This window comes from Mirounga leonina, unplaced genomic scaffold, assembly GCF_011800145.1.
Source record: "Mirounga leonina isolate KUSES-001 unplaced genomic scaffold, KU_Mleo_1.0 Mir_127, whole genome shotgun sequence".
Lineage (NCBI taxonomy): Eukaryota > Metazoa > Chordata > Mammalia > Carnivora > Phocidae > Mirounga > Mirounga leonina.
The window spans coordinates 74,694,589-74,714,325 of record NW_023270316.1 but is presented as its reverse complement, the minus strand read 5'-3'; the positions used below and the strand labels follow the sequence as shown (position 1 = coordinate 74,714,325).

The window sequence follows — 19,737 nt, the reverse complement described above, 5'->3', positions numbered from 1 at the left end:
GCGCGCCCCGCCGAGCCCCGCCCAGGCCCTGCTCTGCCCCTCCCCTCCACGCCTGCGCCCCGTCCAAGCCCCGCCCCATCCTCCCCTCCCCACCTGCGCCCGGCCGCCTCCGCCCGAGCCCAGCCTCAGCGCTGCCCTGCCCCTCCCCCTTGAGCGCCCTTGGTGCGGCCCCGCCTGCACTCAGACCCGCACAGGCCTGAGGGGCGGGGAGGAACCCAGGATCTTTAAAAGGAGGAGTGGGAACCACGCACTCTGGTGGCCTGGCAGCAGCTGGGGTAGGAAGTGCTTACGTGGGCTCAACCTGCCCTGCGCTTTGGGGGCGCTTCAGGAGGCTTGCTCCTTCCCCTTGGGTGTGGTATTCAGTTTCTCGGGCTGTTTGACAGGTAGCCCAAGTGGAGGAAATCGCGTAAGCTTGAAGGACGCTTCAGCACGAAGTAAAAGATCCTTGATTCTATATCCGCAGAGGACCACCTTCCTCCTCAGGCCAGCTTCCCTTCTCCCTCGGCCCAGCTCACACACACACCCTGGTAGGTGCTGCGCGGGCTCTTGGTTGTGGCTCTATGTCCCCAGGTTCAGTGGTCCCGTGTCTCTCCAGAGCCCCCGCCTATCTGTCTGAGCAATCAGCCTTGAGAGATGCAGTCTGGCAAGAGACCGCAGATGTCTCTCGTAAGTTCCTTTCCACGAGAAAGCCTCCAAAAAAGATGTCCTGAGTGGAAATGAGATTTTAACAGGGAGCTTTGGGACACGAAATGTTCCCAAATGATTTACATAGGGTGGTCCACAGCTGGGCTAATTTGTATGTCGGGAAATCTTTTCTCAATGAGCCTCAGCGGCTGGGAAAAGATAGTTTTTAGGGACTAGGCAAGACTCTGTCAAAGTTAATCATGTATTTAATATTTTTTTCCTAACCAGATAGTGACCTGTATGATGTCAGCTAACTGCCTTTGAGGTGGCCTGCTGTCACCCTAGGGCCAAGGAAAATGGGTGTCCGGTTGGGGCTGCATAATAAATATTTACTACAAAGGCATGTAAAAGCATTGAGTCCAGCATTCCTGAAAATGACCCGTGGAACCCCCATGGCAGTTGGGGGCACCTTCCGTACTTGCTGGCATTTAGTTCACAATGACTCAATCATCTCCCATCCTCCCGCCCCCCCCCTCCCTCTACTGGAGCATGACCCCCTTTCAGAGATTTCAGTGAGGTGTTCTTGCTGATCTTGAACAAGTTTCCTTTCCACTTAAAGTCACTCTGTGTGTGCTGACCCCAAGACAGAACCCAGGCATTTGCACCTGACTCCCCAAACACTAGTAAGGTAGTAGTGTGTTTTGGGGGGTTGAGACAGTAAGTTATCCCCCTGGAGATGCAGGGCTCAGCTTCCTTCTCTTTTCACTCCGCTGTCCCCTAAGCAAGATCATCTATCTCCATGGAGACCATGGACCAGATTCGATCTCCACCTGAAGCCCCTTTCTCAGTGCTCCTGTGTGCTCAGCTGCTTCCCTTAAACCTCCTTTTGACTGTTGTAAAAGTCTCCTCGTACTTAGTGTATCTTTGGCAAAACCTGAAATAGTTATTGCTGGAATGTGCCCGGACCCTTGCAGCCTCTAGCTTGTGGGGTTGCAACCATGGCAACAACTGAGGGAGTTCAGGAGGTTGTGACAAAAGGTGAATGAATCCCTTTTCAATATGTTCTGCCATTTCTTGGTTTCTGGTTGGCTCACTTCATACACATCTTTTTACAGCATTTTCCAGGAATATGTATATAGAGAGGGGGGTGATCAATATTGGTTAGATTTGTTGTTATCTATGTTAGTAGTGAATACAACTCTGAAGAGTTAGCAAGAATGACTCTTGCTCTTCTTAACTTGAGGATGATTTGTGTGCTCAGGCACATTGGCATGGTGGGCCCATGACGGTTCTGCGTCTGTGGCTTCACAGCCCTCTTGGGAGCTTTCCTGGGGTAATCTGAAACCTCCCATACACAGAGGGCAGGAGAGACCAAAGAGGCGGGCCACTCCAGTTTGGCCGGTGGCAGTTTTAATAATAGCACAGGGAACATACAAGGCTTGTCTCTGACGGCAGCAAGATGAATGGATCCCTGCACCTGCCCTCCAAATTTTGAGAGCTTATAAACAGGCCCTAACTGGGCTCGGCCACGTATACCATGCAGGTGTTCTCAACATCACATCACCATCTCAAGGCTCTGTCCTTGCAGCAGCCTCTGGCAGTGGGAAAGACAAGTGGAACCCACATTCCCAAGACAGGGGAAGGCATGAGGTGCCTCTGAGTGCACCAGTCCAGCTCATGGGTCAGTGAGCGATCACATTTCCCAACACACCCACATATTCGTGGTTTTCTTCCTTATAACTAGAAAAAGCACATAGAGATCAACACTTCAAACTGCTTACATTAAGGTTAATTTAACAACAGCCATGAGCCTACCTAGAAAGGTGAGTTGGGTCAGTTGGTGAAAGAACTTGAATGCCATCCTGAAGAGCTTGGACTTAGTATTTATGAATAAGAAAGAATGGCATGATACATCTACCAACAGGGTTACCTTAGGAAATGCAACAGGACAAAAAATGAATAGCTGGCACCCATAAAAAGAGGTAAATAATAACTTGGTGGTGGAAGGTGAAGATTTGATGGTTTAGGTGGGAAGAGACCATAAACAAGGAGATGGTTCTGCTGTGTATAAAAAAATGAATAGGAACTTTTGAGTGGGGAAGAGTAGAAAAAAGACCAAAGGAAGTGGGGAGAAAAGAAGGAGGGGCTGGACCCCATGACTGTAATTGGAAACTAGTGTAGGGATTTGTATTTAATCCTAAATGCAATAGGAAGTCGTCAAAGATTTTAAGCAGAATAAGGCTATTCTAAGTCAAATAGAAGTTTAAAAGGAATTCCCATGACTTATCTGAAAACTTCCCTGACAGCACCTGTGTTTTCCGCTTACCAAATTATTTCCTTAGGTTAAAAGTGCAAGTGGAGTTGCTGTGCCGAAGGTTATATATATATATATATATATATATGAAATAATTTAATCCTTTATTAATTATTGGCTAAGGACCATAATGAGTGTTATATTATGCTACAGTATGCTGATGGTCCACGAGTCTATTATTTTCCCCTATACTGAATGCTCTAGAATAATCATGTTTTTTATTGTAAACAGAAATTTGGGAAAAATAGAAAATAAGTTTATTCTGAGACAAATCCTCTTTCATAGGGGATATCAGTAGATAACCATGGATTTGTTATGTATGGCGTAGGGAATGCTTTTAAATGGTGAGCTCAGGCTGCACTATGTATATCTCAGCAGCAGTCATGACAAGAACCTGTGTATGAGTTAGGAGCTAAGTTTGTCTGCAAGTAATTCAAAGCTGGCAAACAGTGGCTTAACCAAGTTAGTGGCTTTATAGTATTCAGATCAGGGCTGGTATATATTTCCAGGATGCCATTGCAGATTGGATTCCTGTCTTTCTGCTCATTCATTTATAGGATGTGCTTGTTGCCTCACGGTACATCATGGCTGCTGTGACTCCAACATCAGGCCCTTGTGGGAATGAAGCAAGAAAGGGCGAGCAGTAAAACACATGTGCCAGTTGGGTATGGTCCTCTCTTAAGGGTCTTTCCTGGATTGCCCCCTCCCCTAATATGCTTTTAGATTGTTTAGCCTGTGAAGACATCTTCAAAGGAAGCTAGGAAATGTAAATATAATCAGACTGTTAATAGGGAACATGAGGAAAGTGATTGTTGGTAGACAAGTGGTAGTCTCTGCCACAGATGTGAGAGGATGGTGCAGTGACTTTGGCCACAACTCTGGATAAGAAAAGTATATCAAATTTTAAGTTTACAAATGATAAAGAAATTTTTATTGGTTACCTATTGCCATATAACAATTTACTCCAAATATTAGAGACTTAAAACCAACAAACATTTATTATTATTTCATTGAAGACATGAAAAAGGCATGCATTTCTTCTATTAAGAAAAAAAGAAAGGCAATTAGAAGCCTCCAGAAAACCCAAAAGCTATAGAAGAAAATTATGCTCTGAATATGAAGGAAAATTAAAAGTTGTATGACCTTGAACAGTTGATGGCATATAAAAAGAGATGGAAAGAAGAATAGAGAGAATATGTTTGTCCTCAAAGCCTGTCAGTCTTGTCAAGGAAGACACAGGCCAGTGAAATTGAACACAGAGAACTGTAGAGAAGGAAAGTTAATCCTAGAATACGACTTGGTTCGGTAGGGAACAGGGAACGTATAGAATAAAAAGAATGTAAACCAGAATCTGTGGGGCAAGAATTCAGGTGTGCTTTAGCTTGATTAAGGTCTCTCATGAGGTTGCAATCAAGATGAGCATCATTTAGGGTTGCATCCCATCTGAAGGCTCAATCGGAGAAGGATGTGTCACTCATGTGCTTGTTGTCTGGATTCAATTCCTCATACACCATCAGATTTAAAGCCACAAGTCCTTGCTGGCAGTTGGCTAGAGGCCCCCCTTAGCAACCTTCTGACTGACTGTTCCCATAGGGTAGCTCACAACGTGGTAGCTGGCATTCATCAGAGCAAGTAAGAGAACCAGAAAGATGGCCAAATGAAATTTGAAGTCTTTGTCACTTAACCTCATGACATCCCATGTACCTTTGACCATATTCTATATATTAGAAGCAAGGTGCTAGCTGCAGCCTATACTCAAGGGGGTAAATTTACACAAGTACATGAATACCAGGAAGCAGGGACAACTGCATAACACCTTAGAAGCTGCCAATCACCATGTCTGTCTTGGGCAAGGATGCATAGATCCCATTTCCTTGCAGAGCTCTGAGGAATTTGCCTAAGAGCAGGACCAATTATTCTTCTCCCTCCTAAGGCATTTTCTTCTGCCTACTTGAGATAAGCATGCATTTTGACACTTATCCCTCTTTTTTGTCTCATTTTTTATAATTATTTAAAATTTTTCTCTTGGTTACTTACCTTCATAACTTTATTATTTTCCCAAATTTTTATTTAAATTCTAGTTAGTTAATATATAGTGTAATATTTGTTTCAGAAGTATAATTTAGTGGATTCATCATAACTTTTTTAAACCTCTACTCTTTTTCCATCAACTTTAGTCTCTTGACTCCTATGTTAGTCTGCTCGAGCTGCTGTAACCAAATACTACAGACTAGGAAGCTCAAACAACAGAAATTAATTTTCTCACAGTTGCAGAGCCTGGAAGTCCATAATCAAGGTTCTGTCAGGTTTGGTTTCTGGTGAAGTTTTTTCTTCTGGCTTATAGACGGCCACCTCCTCACTGTGTCTTCCCATGCCCTCTTCTCTGTGCACAGAGATCTGTGGGGTCTCTTCCTCTTATGAGGACACCAGCCCTATCAGATTAAGGCCCCACCCTTCTGAACTCCTTTAACATTATCTCCCTAAAAACCCTAGCCAGATACAGTCACACCAGGGGTTAGGGTTTCAACATATGAATATTAGGGAAACGATTCAGTCCATAGCAACTCTACTGTATAAATGAATGCTTCTGCATTTTCCTCCTTCTATTAGCTATATCTTTACCTGTACCTCACTGTACCTATCTCCTCTTCTATTAACTACACCTTTGTTTTGCATTTTCATAGCTGTTAATATTTGTATTCTAAGCATTGTGTGCTTCATTGCAAGTTGAGTCTATACATTGAAAGCCAATGAACAATAGTTAAATTCTTTTTATTCTATATGTTCCCTGTTCCCTACCGAACCAAGTCGTATTCTAGGATTAACTTTCCTTCTCTACAGTTCTCTGTGTTCAATTTCACTGGCCTGTGTCTTCCTTGACAAGACTGACAGGCTTTGAGGACAAACATATTCTCTCTATTCTTCTTTCCATCTCTTTTTATATGCCATCAACTGTTCAAGGTCATACAACTTTTAATTTTCCTTCACATTCAGAGCATAATTTTCTTCTATAGCTTTTGGGTTTTCTGGAGGCTTCTAATTGCCTTTCTTTTTTTCTTAATAAAAGAAATGCATGCCTTTTTCATGTCTTCAATGTAATCCCACTTCTCAATCATAGTATCTACTATATGAAATCCTCTTAATTCTTTAAGTCTTGATTTTCAGAACATTATGACCTCCTGTTCCAATCTGTATCTGCTTTGGGAAAGCTAATACAGACTGTGTGAGTTTGTCCATCAAACTGTGTGAGTTTTATCTTTGTTACAAGGGAAGATGATATTTTCCAAGCTGCTGTTGCTTTTTAATTTCCCAGACTTCCTGAAGCTGTTTTTACACCTAGCTTCTTTGCATCTAGTTTTGACCAGTGTGACTAGTTTTGGTAAACGTGGGCAGATGTGATATACACCATTTCCTCCTGTAGTCCAAATGGAATTCCTACACATGATCATCTCCTTCCATGACAGCCTTGGAAGCCCTGTGTTGAAGGTGGTGTCACAAGATGTAAGAGGTCTAGATCTTTGAGCTTTGAGAAGCAAGTTGTACAAAAGCTACCTGGGTTCATGACCCTGGGACCATGAACTTTGTGTGACTGAGAAATGAGTGTTATGGTTTTTGGAAGTTGTTGGATACAGCATCTGCCAATCCTGACTAGTTCAGAGATTGGTGCTGCAGAAGTACTGCAGGCTAACATATGCATCAGTGGCTCAATGGTCAACTTGTGGGCTGCAAGAAAACAGATACCAGGCTGTGAGAAGATGGAGGCTCATGTTGTGCGTGTCTGACAGAGGTGTCACCTGTAATAACTTTGCAAGCAGGTCATGGGCTTGGTAAGCCAATGGCTCTAGAGGATGTGACTGGAAAGAATAATATTGTCATTGATGCATTTGGCAAGGAGTTCAGAGTAAATTGGCCATTTTGCAAGCAGATAGGAAAGAGAAGTGAGAATGCAAAGATTATAAGGATCTTAAAGGACTGGAAAGCTAACTTTAAGTGGTGAGACATGGGATTTAAAAGTCTTCAGTTGTCATGAACTTAGTGAGATTTTTCGGCTGTACAGAGTGACTGAGCCTTGTGGCAAAGATCCAATTAATAGTATGGTTTTCCCACTTAAACTAATAAATTCAAGTTCCCTAGTATTAAGGTAAGAGAGACATGTGGGCAAGAATGGGGGGGAAAAAGATTTGAGGACTGTATCTAGGAAAAAATTGGGGTTAATGACACATGACACTGATTGAAGCGAGTATATCAGGAGCTTCCTAAAATTTTGATTGAATTATATTGTCAGAGAAACATTGAAGCAGACTTGTACACAGATTATTGGCGGAGATCTAAAACAAGCTTGTTCCTACAGGAAGCAGGCTGTGAAAGTTGTGTAGCCCCTAAGAAGGGCATATTCCCCAACCCCTCTCCAGATGTCATTGAGGGAGAATAACACATAAAGAACCTCTCAGAAATCAGGTAGATGCAGCAAAGGAAACGGACAAGAGATTCCTTCTAAAAGCTAATCCACAGCCTCGTTAGGGATGTTCCCCAATTCCAGGTAAGGGAATTTTCACCATACCTACTTTGTGGGATTCCTTCATGTGGACCAGTGACAGCTGTGTGTCTTCCAGTTTTCCTTTTTTTCAAATGAGAGATTTTATTGCAGTTTCCCTGTCCATGCTGCACCATTGCATTCTGTGTGTGTGGTGGGGAGGGTAGATAACTGGTCTCTTAGGCCACAGGTGACCATATTGTAGTAACTTGGAGAAAACTAGTATCAGTGGATGCAGTGATTGGAAGAAATGTTGAGTCCTCTCCTCTGAGGAGAAGCAAGTGTATTCTCTGTGTAGGGAAAAGAACAAAATGGTTCAGTATTATGTGTTCACAAAACTGTTTTGTTTTCCTCCTAGCCATAGACATGGACTACGTTTCAAGAGCCTACATAGACCATTTAGGTAGTACCAAATAACCAGTCTGGCCAAAATTGAATGGTGGCAGAGGTGATAAACTGATACACAGTAGTGCTTCTAAATGATGTGTGCATAAAATGATCTGGAGATCTTGTTAATAATCAAATTTGGACTCAGTAAGTGTGGGTAGGGCCTCAGATTTCTAATAGGCATTTCTAAGAGGCTGCCAGGTAGGCTAATGCTCCTGGTCTATGAACCACATATTTTGAATAGTAAGAATATATACCCAGGACTAGATCACACATGTTGAAGATGTCTCGTAAGATGGAAGGATCCTGGATCTTTGGATCCCTGCTTAGAGAAAATCCACCTATAAGAGCTCTGACTAGAGCATGCACATTGGAATTTATTTCACCTTTATCCCTGAAGGATATTTTCACTGATTGTAGAGTTCTTCCAGCCCTTGAAAAATATTGTGCTGCCTCAGTTAGGACTCCATGGTTTCAGATTTATCAAATTTGCTGTCATTCACATTTTTGTTCTGCTTTAGATATAGTTAACTAGTTTTTGTCTTTTTCTTTTTCAATGAAGTAAATTAAAATACATTATTTTAGTTTCAGGTGTACAATATGATTCAATAATTCTATACATTATTCAGTATTCATGAAGATAAGTATATTCTTTTTTTTACCTTTAATTGAATTTTTTACTTGAGCACTGTTGATTCACAATATTACATTAGTTTCAGGTGTACAACATAGTGATTTGACAAAGTTTATACATTATGTTATGCTCCCCACAAGTGTAGCCACCACATGTCACCATACAACACTATTAAATAAGATAAGTGTACTCTTAATTCTCTTTATCTATTTCACCCATTCCCCATCCACCTTCTCTCTGGCAAACAACAGTTTCTTCTCTATATTTAAGAGTCTATTTTTTTTCTCTTTGTTTTGTTTTTTAAATTCTACATATGAATGAAATCATATGTATTTTTCTCTATTTCTCTTAACATTATACCCTCTACATGCATTTATGTCGTCGCAAATGGCAAAATCTCATTCTTTTTTATGGCTGGGTAATATCCCACTGTACATATATACTGCATCTTCTTTATCAGTTCATCTATCAGTGGAGAGTTGGGTTGCTTCCATATCTTGGCTTTTGTAAATAATGCTGCAATAAATGTAGTGATGCATATGTCTTTTTGAATAGTGTTTTTATTTTCTTTGGGTAAATACACAGTAGTAGAATTACTGGATTATATGGTAATGTTACTAATTTTTTGAGGAACCTCTATACTGTTTTCCATAGTGGCTGCACCAGTTTGCAGTCCCACTAACAGTGCACAAGTGTTCCTTTTTGTCCACATTATCGCCAACACTTGTTATTTCTTGTTTTTGATTTTACTCATTCTGACAGGTGGTATTGGTTTGCATTTTTGCTGATGAATAGTGATGTTGAATATATTTTAATGTGTCTGCTGGCCATCTATATATTGTCTTTGTAAAAATGTATATTCAGGACCTCTGCCATTTTTAATAGGATTATTATTATCCTATTAATAGGATTATTATTATTATTATTATTATAGGGCTGTATAAGTTCTTGTTTATATGTTTATATGTTTTGGATATTAACCCCTTATTAGATATATTATTTGTGAATATCATCTCCCATTCGCTAGGTTTTTTGTTTTGTTAATGGTCTCCTTTGTTGTGCAAAAGCCTTTTATTTTAGTGTAGTCCCAACAGTTTATTTTTGCATGTTTCCCTTGCCTTAGGAGACATATCTAGAAAAATGTTGCTTAAAGAAATTACGGCTTATGTTTTCTAAGAGTTTTATGGTTTCAGGTCTCACACTTAGGTCTTTAATCCACTTTGAGTGTATGGTTTAAGAAAGTGGTCTAATTTCATTCTTTTGCATGTTTCTGTTCAGTTGTCCAAGCACCATTTGTTAAAGAGACTTTACTTTCACCATTGTATATTCTTGCCTCCTTTGTTGTAGGTTAATTGACCATATAAGCTTGGATTTATTTCTGGGAGTCTATTCTGTTCTGTTGATCTATGTACCTATCTATGTGCTATTACCATACTGTTTTGATTACTATAGCTTTGTAGTATGTCTCGAAATCTGGGATTACATTACCTCTAGCTTTGTTCTTCTTTCTCAAGATTGTTTTGGCTGTTCAGGGTCTTTTGTGGTTCCATACAAATGTTAGGATTATTTGTTCTAGTTCTGTAAAAAAGTTGTTGGCATTTTGATAGGGATTACATTAAATCTGTACATTGCTTTGGGTAATATGGACATTTAACAATATTTATTCTTCCAGTCCATAAGCATGAAATAGCTTTCCATTTTGTTTGTGTTGTATTCAATTACTTTCATCAGTGTCTTATAGTTTACAGAGTACAGTTCTTTCACCTCCTTGGTTAAATTTAGTCCTAGGTATTCTTTTTGGTGTGATTGTAAATGTGATTGTTTTCTTACTTTCTCTTTCTGCTACTTCATTTTTAATGTATAGAAATGTAACAGATTTCTCTATATTAAATTTGTATCCTGTGACTTTACTGAATTCATTTATCAGTTCTAGTCATGTTTTGGTGCAGTCTTTGGAGTTTTCTCTATATACTATCATGTTATCTGCATATTAGTGAAAGCTTTACTTTTTCCTTATTGCTTTGGATGCCTTTTATTTCTTTTCCTTGTCTGGTTGCTGTGGTTAGGACTTCCAGTACTATGTTGAATAAAAGTGGTAGGAGTGGACATCCTTGTCTTGTCCCTGATCTTAGAGGAAAAGCTTCCAGTTTTTCTCCACTGAGTATGATGTTAATCGTGGGTTTTTCCTATATGGCCTTTATTATGCTGAGATATAGTCTCTTTAACCTCACTTTCTTGAGAGCTTTTATCATGAATGGGTATTAAATTTTTCAGTGTTTTATCTGCATCTATTGAGATGATCAGTTTTTATCCTTCCTCTTCTTAATGTGAGGTACGACATTGATTTGCAAATATTAAACCACCTTTGCATCCCTGGAATAAATCCACTTGATAATGGTGAATGATTTTTTTTGATGAATTGTTGAATTCAGTTTGCTAATATTATGTTGAGGATTTTTGCATCCATGTTCATCAGAGATATTGGCCTGTCTCTTTTTTTGTAGGATCTTTATCTCATTTTGGTATCAGAGTAATGCTGGCCTTGTAGAATGAATTTGGAAGTTTTCTTCCTCTTCTATTGTTTGGAATAGTTTGAGAAGACTAGGTATTAACTTTTCTTTATATGCTTAGTAGAATTCATCTGTGAAGCTATCTGGTCCCGGACTTTTGTTTGTTGGGAGGTTTTTGATTACTGACTTAATTTCATTACTAGTCATCAATATGGTCAAATTTTCTATATCTTTGATTCAGTTTTGAAAAATTGTATGTTTCTAGAAAATTATCAATTTCATCTAGGTTGTCCAGTTTGCTGGCATATAATTTTTCAAATAAGGATTCAAATAAATAGTATTGAAATAACAAAAGGAGTATGCCCTTTGTATTTCTGTGGTATTGGTATTTGTCTTTACTTCTGACTTTATTTATTTGAATCCTCTTTTTCTTGATGAGTCTAGCTAAAGGTTTATCAATTTTGTTTACCTTTTCAAAGACCCACCTCCTGGTTTTATTGATTTTCCTATCATTTTTTTTTTTAGTCTCTATTTCCTTTATTTCCACTCTAATACTTTTTATTTCTTCTACTAGCTTTGGGCTTTATTTCTTTTATTTCCTTCAGATATAAGGTTGTTTATTTGAGATTTTTCTTTTCTCTTGAGGTAGGCCCATATTGCTATAAAATTTCCTCTTAGAACTGCTTTTGATGAATCCCAAAGATTTTAAACCATTGTTTTCATTTTCATGTGTCTCCCTGTATTTTTTGATTTCATCTTTTTTTAATTTTAAGTTTTTGTTTAAATTTCAGTTAACATACAGTGTAATATTAATTTCAGCTGTACAACATAGTGATTCAACCCTTCCATACAACACCTGCTGCTCATCACAGCAGTGCACTCCTTAATCCCCATCACCTACTTTACTCATCCCTCCCACCCCAACTCCTCTTTGGTGACCATCAGTTTGTTCTCTATAGTTATGAGTCTTATTTCCTCTTTGATTTCTTCATTGAGCCACTGGTAGTTCAGTAGGCATGTTGTTTAGTCTGCATGTGTTTGTTTCTTCCAGTTTTGTTCTTGTGTTTGATTTCTAGTTTCATACCATCATGGTTGGGAAAAGTACTTGATATGATTTCAGTCCTCTTAAATTTATTGAGACTTGTTTCATGGTCCAAAATGTGATCTATTCTGGAGAATGTTTCATGTGCACTTGAAAAGAATGTGTATTCTGCTTTTGGATGGAATGTATATTGGTTAAATCCCTCTGGTCTAATGTGTCATTCATAGTCACTACACAGTTGCTGACATTCTGTCTGGATGACCTATCCATTGATGTAAATGGAATGTTGAAGTCCCCTACTATTATTGTATTACTGTCAATTTCTACCATTATGTCTGTTAATATTTGCTTATGTGTTTAGGTGATCCTGTGTTGGGTGCATAGGCATCTAAACTGTTCTATCCTCTTGTTGGATTAATCACTTTATTATTATGTAGTGACCTTCTTTGTCTCTTGCTACAGTCTTGTTGGATTAATCACTTTATTATGTAGTGACTTTCTTTGTCTCTTGCTACAGTCTTTGTTTTAAAGTCTATTTTATCTAAGTATTGCTACCCCACTCTTTTTTTTTTTTTGCTTCCATTTGCATAGCATATGTTTTTCCATCCTTTCTCTTTCCGTCTGTATGTGTCTTTAAGTCTCAAGTGAGTCTCTTTTAGGCAGCATATAGAGGAGTCTTGTTTTTTATCCATTCTGTCATACTATGTCTTTTGAGTGGAGCATTTAGACAATTTACATTTAAAGTAATTGTTAAAAGGTGTATACTTATTCCATTTTGTTGTTTTATGATTGTTTTTATAGGTCTTCTCTCTTCCTTTCTTCTTCTCTTGCTCTCATCCCTTGTGGTTTAATGGCTCCCTTTAGTGTTATGCTTGGATTCCTTTCTCTTTTTGTGTGTATATCTATTATTGGTTTTTGATTTGTAGTTACCATGAGGTTCATATATAACATCTTATGTGCATAGCAGTCTATATCAAGTTGATGGTCACTGAAGTTTGAATACATTCTAAAAGCACTCAATTTTTACTCCCCCCTCCACATTTTATATATATGATGTCATATTTTACATCTTTATATTTTGTGTATCCCTTGATTGATTTTTGTAGATAAAACTGATTTTACTACTTTTGTGTTTTAACCTCCATACTGGCTTTATAAGTGATTAATCTAGTACCTTTACTATATGTTTGCTTTTACCTGTGAAATTTTTTCTTTCATAACTTTCTTACTTCTAATTATGGCCTTTTATTTCCACTTAAAGAATTTCTTTAACATTTCTTGTAAGGCTGGTTTAGTTTTGCTGAATTCTTTTAACTTTGTCTGGGAAACTCTTTATCTCTCCTTCTATTCCAAATGATAACCTTATGTAGTGTATTCTTGGTATAGGGTTTTTTTTTTTTTCCTTTCAGCATTTTGAATATATCATGTCACTCCCCTTTGGCCTGCAAAATTTTTGCTGAAAAATCAGCTGGTAGCCTTACGGGGTTTTCCTTGTACATAACTGTTTTTTGCTGCTTTTAACATTCTCTCTTTATTGGAGTGCCTGGGTGGCTCAGTCATTTGAATGACTCTTGATTTCAACTTAGGTCATGATCTCAGGGTCCTGGGATTGAGCCCTGCATCAGCTCCACATTCAGCAGGGAGTCTACTTGAGATACTTTACCTCTACTTCTCCTTCCCCACTACCACTCTCCCTGCTCGTATGCATGCATGCGTGCTTTCTCTCTCTCTCTCTCTCAAATAAATAAATCTTTAAAAAAAATTCTCTCTTTATCATTACTTCTTGCCATTTTTATTATATGTTTCAGTGTGGATCCTCCTTGGTTTTATTTTGTTAAGGCCCCCTCTTTGCTTCCTGGACCTGAATGTCCATTTCCTTTCCCAGATTAGGGAAGTTTTCAGCTATTATTTCTTCAAATAAGTCTTCTGCCCCCTTCTCTTTTTTTCTCCTTCTGGCATCCCTGAACTATGAATATTAGTATGCTTGATGATGTCAGAGTTCCCTTAACCTATTCTCATTTTTATTGTTTTTTCTTTTTGATGTTCAGCTGGGTTGCTTTCCATTACCCTGTCTTCCAGGTCACTGATATGTTCTTCATCCTCTAATCTGCTGTTGATTTCCTCTAGTGTGTTTGTTTTTTTTCAGTGTTTGAATTCTTCAGCTCTGCCTGGTTCTTTTTAATATTTTTTTCCCTTGAAATTTTCACTGAATTTATCCACTCTTCTTTTTTTTTTTTTATAGATTTATTTATTCATTTGAGAGAGCGAGAATGAGAGAGAGTACATGAGAGGGGGGAGGGTCAGAGGGAGAAGCAGGCTCCTCACTGAGCAGGGAGCCCGATGCGGGACTCGATCCCGGGACTCCAGGATCATGACCTGAGCCAAAGGCAAGTCGCTCAACCAACTGAGCCACCTAGGTGCCCTATCCACTCTTCTTAAGTCCCATGAATATCTTTATGGCTGCTACTTTTGAATTCTTTATCAGGCATATTACCTATCTTCATTTTATTTAGCTCTTTTACTGTGATTTTCTTTTATTTGGGACACATTCTTCTATGTTTTTAATTTGTCTAACTCTGTGTTTCTATGTATTAGGTAGGTCAGCTACAGCTCCTGGTATTAAAAGTAGTGTCCTTGTGTAGAAGAGGTCATGTGATGCCCTATAACACAATCCTATCACCAGAGCCAGGTGCTCCAGGGTGCCCCCTGTATGGGCTGCACACACCCTCCTGTTATGACTGGGCTGTGATTGCCTACAGCACAGCTGACTGCTATGTCCCATTTTTCCTGCTGTGGGTGTACTAGGCAGGGTTTCCTTCCTATGCTGTTGAGAGGCCTGTCTGCAGCCACTGTCACCTCTTTGGTGGGCGAGTGGGCAGTCAGCCTAGCTGTCTACAATTAGCCTCTCTGCCACAGCTACAGGTGACACTGAAAGGCAAAACTCACTCTCTGCATAGCCAGCCAAGAGGCCTAGCTGTGGGGCTGTATCCCTCCCCCTCCCTAAGGTGGGAGTCATTTTAGAGTGGCACTGGTTCTGGCTGTGGCTCCTGCTGGGTATGGCAGGGCAGAAGTTGCTTTGGAAGGAAACCTCCAGAGTCAGGTGGGGTTGGTGGGGCAGGTCCACAGGGGAATGTTTGGCAGGCATGTAGTCCTAGCAGGGTAGATGCAGAGTATGGTGTTGTCTCCCACAACACCATACTACCTAGGCTGTCTCCCACAATACCGAGCTACCTAGGCTGGGAGGAGGGGAAGAGAAATGGCACTCACCAGCACTTTTGTTTCTGGAGAAATTTCCCATAGATGTTCTAAGATTACTTGCCCCTCCAGAGCATGTTCTCAGATTACTCAATAAATCTCTTTCATGTATACTCCAGGCATTTTGAAACTAGTGCTTCTGTGCTATGTCTCAGGCTGTTATTTTGTATCCTGGCTCTTTCAGGGTTGGGACTCCATTTCCTGTTGCCTTCTGGCTTTCCCAGAGTTAAGCCCATTGATATTAAAATACCCAGAGTTAAGCCTTGCTGATTTTAAAAACTCCCTAAGTTAAGTCTTTCTGGTTTTCAAAGCCAGACATTATGGGGATTTGTCTTCCCAGCGCAGGTCTCTAGTGCTAAGACGCACTGTCACCTCTTCATGCTTGTAATGTCCCTCCCATTTGTGGTTAGTCTCACTGGGTGGTTTAGTTCTCAACCATGTTTCTGCCCCACCACCCCTTTGGGATGTGGCCTCCTCTCCATGATTAGCTAAGGAAGGTCTGTTTGGATAGTCTTCAGGTTGTCTTCAGAGTGGTCACCTACATGTAGCTGTTATTTTGGTATGTTCGTGGGATGAGGTAAGGATCCTTCTACTTTGTCATCTTCCCAAAATTCTTGCTAATATTCACAACACTTTTTTGAGGAAAATACTATTTTATCCTCCTTTTACAGATCAGGAAACTGAGGCACAGAGAGATTAAGTTAACTAGTTAGGTCACATGGTGGTGCCACTCTAACAGTTATTTCTTGATGACCTCTTTTTCCTCTCTGGATGCTTTCAGCATCTTTTCTTTATTCTTTGATTTGTGAAGTAGTGTATACAACTGTCTTTTCTTTTTCATCTTGATCTCTATTAGTAAGTTTTCAGTGAAGATTGTGCTTTTCTTCCAGCTTTGATATTCTTCCAAATGCTTTTCCTAGATTCCCCATCTTCATTGTCCTGTCTCTTCCTTCTTGTACTCCTCTTAGTTGGATGTTGGACATTCTAGATTGATTCTCTGTATCTTCTATCTCTTCTTTCATAATTTGATTCTTCCTTTTTCTCTACATTCTAAGACATTGTCCAAACTTTATTTTCTAAATCCCTTTTGGAGAGTGTATTTTATTTTATGTTAGAAATATTTTTAATTGTTAAGAACTCTTTCATGTTCTTTGATTTGTCCTTTTCATACCACTCTTTCCTTGTTTTATGGATGTATTCTCAAAAATATCTGAATATGTAATTACCAGTTTGCTAAAAAAAAAGGTTTTCTTTTGCTAGTTATTGGTGTATTTTTAGAAGTGATTTTATTAAAAACTTTGTCTTTGTATTCTATGCTGTTGATTTTCCAAAATACTAATTACAAGTGGCAGGATACTACTGGAGAGAAATGCCTGTGAAATTGCCTGATGGGCCATTCTGGAGAGTACAGTGAAGTAAAGCACAGATGTGGCAGCCCGAGTGCCTGGCTTAGAATTCTGACTTCATTTACAATTTGAGTGACCTTGGGAAAATTACTGAACTTCTTTTTTCACTTTCTTCATTTGTAAAATGGGGGTATTAATACTCCTTACTTAGCAACACTGTTGTGATGATTAAATATGATAGTATGTGTAAGATGCTTAGGGCCTGGGACAGAGTAAGTCCTATATTAAGCATTGCTACTGCCACTCCTGTTGATGTTGTAGTAATTATAATCATGATGATGAGGAGGATGAAGAGGTGGGACACTGCTTGTGAGAACTTGGAGTACAGCAAAGTGAAGCAAATTGCTTCGCAAAGTAAAATATGAAGAATTTTTAGTTTGTGCAGCATCCTGAGTAGTAGAGTAAAAAGGCTAGGAAAACAGGAAGGCTGGGTTGGAAATGAGAAGTAAAGACAGAAACTGGGCTGAGTTTGCAGTAAGGAAGCAGGAGCCCAAGAAGAGGCCAAATGGAAGCTTCCTTTGGCAGGAAAAGCCAAAAGACTTATAGTGATAAAAGCACCTACCCTTCTATTTTAAGTCTCTTCTTTTGCTGATTTGATATGAACTGTGAGGGTTTACTCCAGCAGACCTGGAATTGACCTGAACTATTTTACTAAATCCATGCAAGGCATTAACCCCTGGTCAATGTATGGGGGAATGTACTGAGTGATAGTGTTTCTTTGTAACTGTAGGTCTGCTGAGTTTGTACCAGCTTATCAGCATTGTTGATGGATAACAGTAAGAATGATGATCTGCACTTTGTCTCAATGAGACCCTCTTGACCCTAGGGTGCCTTGCCATTTAGATTAGTTATATAACAAGAAAATGCCTAGAGGGTATAAGAAACAGCTGAGATTACATTTTGGACTCTGGTTCTGAGGTATTTCGTGCACAGGTCAGTGGTTCCTGAGCTGAGACAGAGAAAGGGTGTCTGCACCAGCCCTCACAGCAGGAGGACTCTGGGAGCTGATGCCTGGCCTCTGTGGCCCTGTTGCTGTGGGGTAACATCTGACTGTGATACATCACCTTACTTTAGTGCTGTTGTTAGAGTACATCCTTTTCCTGCAATAAACTGTAAATGCGAAAGCTTTGTCATGTTAAGTGCTGTCTCTTTAGCAGTCAAACTTGGTTAGGATGATCATTTCATCCCACTTTACCCAGAACTCTCCTGAAGTCCCACATCCTAGGAAAAACCCTCAGTCCCAGGTAAACTGGGATAGTTGGTCATCCTACCATTTGTGCAAATATAATTCCCCTTTACCCATCTTCACTCATTTCAAATACTCAGTTAAAAAAAAAAAGCCATAATTGTTTTGTATTCGGAGTGTTTAAGCAAATCAAAGCAAAAAGGCTGTGTTCCAAGTTTAAGTTGAGGAAAGGTAGAGAGAAGGAAACAGCTTCAAGGGGAAGAAAAAGAAATCAAGGATCTACTTGAGGTAGGAAATTGGAGCTGAGATGAATAGGAGAAACATAAGATCTGAGAATCCTTGGATGAATTGAGGAATGCTGGATTTCCATAGTTGGCTGTGAGTTCTGCCACTTTTATGTGAATATCAGAGGAAGGAGGATTTGAGCAGCTGGAGGAGGTGAGAGCACCCAGGACTATAGCCTTGAGCAGTGAGATGGAAAACACAGTGGCACTCCCTCCCTCCTTCTATCATCCAGGGTCCATGAGTAGGGGCCTCCTATGGCCATGGCCACAGATGTGGACCTCTGGTCAGCAGAAAAGACGGATATACCTGAGGGGGTGGTCTCCTCCTGGAAGCACTGCAGATGCATGGGCTTTATGGAGTCCCTGTTGCTCGTGTCCAGAACAGATTTGGAAAGGCAAGGTCAGGTGGACCAGCATTTGAACAGCTTCCCTGCCTGGCTCAGCATGGGGGTTTACACTCCACTTGTTCTCCTTAACAAGGAAAATTACAACTTTCTAAATACAAATGACACATACAAAAGGACAAGGATTAATTTTTCTAAGAAGGATTTGGTGTTGTTTCACCTTAAGGCAAACAAACAAAATAGTGACTAAGTTGGCTTATCAATGTCCTTTCTGGGTTTAAGTTTTTTTATTCTGTTTTAGAGGCATAAACTGGTTGGAGTAAGATTGCTCTTATTTATTCCAATTTGGAAGTCCAATAAACATTCCTGTAATGGGAAAATAAAATTATAGATGTTCAAATAACTGGAGACATCTTAATCCTGTTCCTTTTTCCAAGCTGAGATATAATTGACCTAACATATTAGTTTCAAGTATACAACATAATGACTCAATATTTATACATAGTGCAGAATGATCACCATTATTTTGACTTATTAGTCTAGTTAATATCCATCACCACACATGGCTACAATTTTTTGTGTGATAAGAATTTTTTTTAAGGTTTTATTTATTTGAGAGAGAGGGAGCATGAGCAGGGGTGGAGGATGGGGTGGGGAGGGCAGAGGGAGAGAGAGAAGCAGGCTCCCCGCTGAGGGCTCCATCCCAGGACCCTGGAATCATGACCTGAGCTGAAGGCGAACACTTAACTGACTGAGCCACCCAGGTGCCCCTGATAAGATCTCTTAAGATCTGCTCTCTTAGCAACTTTCAAATATACAGTATTAACTATATCATGTTGTACATTATATCCCCAGGACTTATTTATATAATGTGATTGGCCTTTTTTTTTAATCACTTAAAAAAATTCAGTAAGCTTTGACTAATGTTATTTTCCAAAAGTGAGTTGTAGAAATATAAAAGGGACTGATAAAGCAGCCATTTATATAAAAATGCCATTCAAGATGGCAAACAAGTAGTTTTGCCTTTCTAAGAATGATCACTAAAAGTATTATTTGACAAAATGTCATATAATTTATAATGGGTGGGTGCATTTACTCTACTCTGAAAAACATTATTTCTTTGGCAGTTAAAAGTAACCCAGCTGGGCACATTATACTCTTTCTTAGAGTATGTTCAAATAACTGGAGACATCTTAATCCTGTTCCTTTTTCCAAGC

At 39.5% G+C, this 19,737-nt stretch overlaps 1 long non-coding RNA gene across 1 annotated transcript in view; it reads left to right on the top strand.

Moving 5' to 3' along the window:
- Positions 1–156: 156 nt before the first annotated feature.
- Positions 157–19,737, top strand: part of LOC118009570 — a 27,429-nt gene continuing 7,848 nt past the window's right edge. Inside the window, exon 1 of the long non-coding RNA XR_004678977.1 lies at positions 157–527. This is a non-coding gene — a long non-coding RNA (uncharacterized LOC118009570). The remainder of the gene's footprint in view (positions 528–19,737) is intronic.